Genomic DNA, 5459 nt, shown 5'->3' with positions numbered 1-5459 from the left:
CTCTCTCTGTGACTGTGTGTTTCCTGGGTGAGAGAGAGCCTTTTTGTTGTTGTTGTTGTTGTTGTTGTTGTGCTAAGCTAAATGCTACAGAATGCTACAGGCATCACCCTAAAGAATGTAGCCTCATGGGCAGTGTAGTCCATGCTGCAGGGAGAATGACTGCCATACCCGTTATGTGTCTGTGAGCGGGAGGAGGGAGAAAAAGGAGAGTGGAAAACTATGAGTTGTCATCGAGCAGAAACGGGAGGTGGAAGCATGTAAATATAATAATAACCACTGCAGCCAAGAAGAGTGCCTGACGAGCCCAGTTGTAAGTAAGCTATTAAGACTAGTGATGTGTCAGTCACGAACAAAATGGCTCTTAGAACCAGATCTTTGAAGTGAATGACACGAGCCATGGGTTTTTTCCCCTTTCTCTCTTGCACTTTTTTTTCACTTCACTCGCACGAGCAGTGTTGCCAACTCCTCAGTAAGGAAAATCGCTATTGACCCTGTGCACGAGAAAATGCTAACTTCCTGGTTTGAGACCGGATGTGGGGTTGTACATTTCCGGTAGCTTTACTTTGCGGTCAATCGCTACTGCAAAGATATACTCCAAAATCATGTCCAAAACTCGAAAACGGAAAGATCGCGTTAAGTCACAGAGAGCAGAAGGTGGGAACACTCACCACTGTTGTGTCATAAAAAATCTAATGATCAATTTTGACGTTTAAAGAGTTTAGATCGATCAGTTGTTTACATCACTCAACACAAGCAGAACTGCATTACTGCATGCAGAAGACACATCGTCCACATTCAGAAGCACATCTCTGTATAGTGACTGGTCTTATGATTTAAACAGGCAAATGTTCAGCATTCACACTACAGGTGAACAATAGTCAAACCAGGTGTTTCCCCCATTATGTCGATATCAGCTAGTCAAGTACACACCTACACAGCATGTTAACAAACCGTGAAAAAAAGCCACACAAAAAATGAATGTTTGCCTGTAAGGGTTTCTACACATTTGTATTTACGAAGGGTATGTTGTGACTTACCTTAAAAATTACAGCGGTCCCTCGCTAATAACGCGGTTCACCTTTCACCTGGCTGTGAAATTTTTTCGTGCAAGTTTGCATGCTTATTTTTTTACATCACATTGTCCTGCGTCCTGATCGCTGCAGACGTGACGTCTCTCCTGTACAATACAGAATCTCTGCATCGATTGCTAGCAGTGTGACTCTGAAGTGCTGTATGTCCACAATGTCCACGACACGTTTTGCACCGTCAAAAAATAAAATTGGCTACTTGATTTCACCTATCACTGGTTATTTTTAGAACATAAAAGACAAAGACAGCTGAGAAATATAACATTTGAATCCATTTTCTCTTTTGCCCTGAGGCACGGGGGGAAAATATCAACAAGTCGATGAACATCATTTACAGATATATTGGGTAAATGCCCAAGACATCTATAGAAATGTAAATCGCCGCTTGATTCATTCATTTGCTTAACTTGTTTTGGACCGTAAACCAGGCGCGAATAGGACACCGGAAACAAAGCTCCCCACAGGAGTTTCCGCACAGGAAGTAGCATATGCTAACGTGCACATAGTCAATTGGCTGTCCTAAAAGTCGCTAGAAGTCGCTAAATGACGTCATCACCTAATTTGCATAATTGTCATGCTAATGTAATTGTAATCTATGTTGTTGGAGAGAGAAATAACATCGTGGAAGAGACATAAAGTGAGTAAAAAACATCCTAAATGCATTTAGAATTTATTTAGAACTACAAATTAAATTTATTTTAGCAATTATTGTTTTTTTAATGTCACAATTCCAACCCTGCTCCTTTACCCGGGCTTGGACCGGCAAAAGTGACCCGAAATAGGCACTCTGGTGGAGTTACATTGTGTGTGTGTGTTTATAAGTACTTTTAAACCTTGTGATCCACAAAACAGAGCAGGAGGAAGAGAGAGAGAAAGAGAGCCAGGGACAACAATGTCACATTAGAAAGGTATAGTAACCATCCACAACTATTTTCAGTTGCGGATGATAAAGGATTCAGAAAGTTTATTCATGCAGGCCTATATGACAGAGAATGTGCATCTTCTTTTTGTTTTCATATTTTTATTTATATTTAATTGTGTTGTGGTTTGCAGTGTTTTGTGTTGTTTCACTTTAAATTTGTTTAAAAGGAAAAAGCTGAAAATTTAAATAGTTAAAAGTTGAAATGTAAATAGTTGGTCTTTGTATTATATGATTTATTTATGACTTTTTATGTGGAGTGAATGAATAAAAGTATATTTACGGTGGCCCCTAGAGACAAAGCACATACAAACTCCAAAACCTAGTGGCTACACAAGCCAGCAAGTACCAACGACCAGATTTGGTGTGTGGTAATAACAGGTAAATGAATTTTTTTTTTAATTATTTGAATATATATGAGTGCTTGTGTATAAATACACAAACAATACAAATATGCTTTCAATTGTGTAATTTAAGTGATCTAGGTAGCTCTGTTTTGGAAGTTCAGTTCATGCTAGAAATGTGTTTTGGAGTTTGTACGTGCTTTGTCTGTAGGGGCCACCGTATATATTTATATATAAACATTTATAAATAAAACCACCTTGTTTTTTTTACATTAGTAATTCCTTTTGTTCTTAATTTTATATTGTTGTTAATAGTAAATTAATTAAAGCAACAAAACAACCTGAAGAGCCGGTTGGGAGCCGAAAGAGCCGGTTCTCTAAAAAGAGCCGGAAATCCCATCACTAATTAAGACTCGACTGTACACCATGTTCGTGTTTTCCTCCGAAACAATAAGTTCCGTTGGAGCAGCCTTTCAACGCCTCTCTCTGTCTCTCGCTAGCAAAGTTGACCCAGACAACAAAGTAAAGCTAGTTTTCAGCTACGAGCCCGACACGAACCCGACGTATTAGCCAGAGGTCCCTTTACTACGGTTCGGAGCCGCGGACCTTCAGTAATAGTAATAAATCATATTCATGCAGTTGTAAACAGCATGATAATATATTAAGTAATCCAAAGTATTCAGAATACGCTACTCTCATTGAGTAACGTAACGGAATACGTTACAAAATACATTTTGGGGCATGTATTCTGTAATCTGCAGTGGAATACATTTTAAAAGTAACCTTCCCAACACTGGTTGAGAACACACTCTTTACATAGCTTTGGTTCCTCCTTTCAAGGACTTGAAGTTCCTCCCCAAAGAGTGACAGAGAGAACGGATAAATGTTTACAGAGTGTTTTGTTAACATGAATGTTCAAGATGTTCAATAAACATATTAAGTGCGTAAATTTTCCCTTTTTTCTCGATTCTGTTTGCTCATGCAAAATGAAATGTGATTAATATAGAATAAAAATGAATGATATCTAATTGTGATTAATCAAAATTAATCCACAGTAACCCTGTGATGAATCTGATTAAAAGTTTTAATTGTTTGACAGCACTAGTATATATAATATATTAGTATATACTTACCTGTTAGTATATAGGTTTTTTATAAAGTTGTACTTCACAGGAGATAACCTATGCTAAAAGACTGAAGAAATCTATTCAAATTCTCTTTGAATTTAAGCATACATTCTTTGTGTTTATTCTGCATTTACTTCATTATATTGCATACATTTCAGTTACATGCTTAAATATAAAGTTGAAAAAATGTAATTGCAACCGGGCTACTGAACAAGTAATTGCGATTAATCACGATTAATTACAGAACATTGTGCAATTAATTAGTTAATTTTTTAATCTATTGACAGTACTAATATGCAAGGGCATAATTCGGTCAGATTTGAAATTTTCCACCTAAGACATGTCTCTCTGTTTCACTAACTCATCCTAGCTAATATAATCCGCCTGAAGTATCAGTTACGTTAGCAATCTAACTTCAGTTAATGACATTTTTGATGTGTCTAATAATGACCATGGTGACAGTCATACATCTACAATATGTGTCAATGTATTGCATGTTCAGCAATATATGTACAGATGGGGTGTACCACTGGGAGAGGGGTGCGATGGAACAGTCTAACTGATAATAGCTTTTATTTCCCGGTTAACTAGAAAGCCACAACTTTTCAACTATAAATCATACTGTCATACACATACACTGTCAGATTTCATCAGTATTTTAACATTGATCCAACATTTATATAGCACTGAGATTTCAATCTTGACTATAATGATAATGTGGATGAAAACTCTGCATCGGTTTAATGTCATCTTACTATCTGGGGCATTTTATCTACCTCACATCTATACCAATTTAGAATCACCAGATCTCCCCTGTGCTTTGAACCTCACTGTGTATTTAGCGCAACAGAGAGCTTGGATAACCTCCAGCTCTATTGCAAATTGCAAAATCATGCCACCTTTCCTAAGCAGTGGTTCCACTGCACATTCAGACTGCCAGTTTCCACCGTGTCCACCTTGCTTTACCCGTCCAAATGGATGAACTCATAACCACTGCTACATTATCAAGTGGAGTTATACCGTACACATTTAGTATGGTACCGTACTAAAGATATCACTAAAAGACCTTTAATCTCTTCACTGTTTACCCTTCCAGATCTCTCTTTAACTTGGAAAGTCATATATTGTATTTCTGACAATAAATTGTACTGTTAAAAAATTCAACTGTGAACATGTGAGCCATTATATAGATATAAGTGTGCAGATGTCTATACATGCATCTTTTACAGTGAAAGAGTGAGCCTGTGGTTTCTGTTTGAATATTTCACCCATGACCAGTGTGTTTGCTTAAACTCCAGTTTAAACACCATCACACCCTACCAGTGAAAAAGCAAACATTACCAACTTGTAAACACAGTTAAGTCATTTAATTTGTGGGTGATATAAAGTCGACATAAAAAAACTATTAAAAAACAACAACAACAAAAAAAAACATGCTGATCAAAATATTCCATTAATGTTTTTATCACAGTTTTGTTTTCATAAGCCTACACATTACATTTTATTCACTGCTTACACAAAGTGCAAATTAGACAGCCTTTCTACTGCCTCTAGTGCCAAGTTTAAAGTCCTTGATTAGGATATTAAATTAGGATTAATGACCGATTGATCCTAATCTTCCAAATCATGTCAAGCAGAGCTCTTGGACGTCGCTGAAACTTCACGATCACGGCTACGGACAGTGTGAGATTATAGCTGAGGACTGGATTATCACTGCTAATCCAATTACACATGGTGTGCTGTAATCGGCTGTGAAACTACTGTAAGTAAAGATGACCATTTGGAGACTGAATTAAAAATTTTGAACATGCACTCGTACCAAATAAATAAATAGGAAAGCTGTGGCTGTACCTAGAAATTATTTCCAAGTCTAAACACCTACTGGCATAATAATTAATGTGTGGTTTGTAACGCCCAAATCTCTGTCGATACTTGACTATCTCTAGTGACATCGGACCATTTAGTGGTCAAGCAACCGGAA

This window comes from Neolamprologus multifasciatus, chromosome 7 (assembly GCF_963576455.1).
Source record: "Neolamprologus multifasciatus chromosome 7, fNeoMul1.2, whole genome shotgun sequence".
NCBI lineage: Eukaryota > Metazoa > Chordata > Actinopteri > Cichliformes > Cichlidae > Neolamprologus > Neolamprologus multifasciatus.
The sequence above is the reverse complement of the archived record's forward strand: the minus strand, read 5'-3'. Positions refer to the sequence as shown.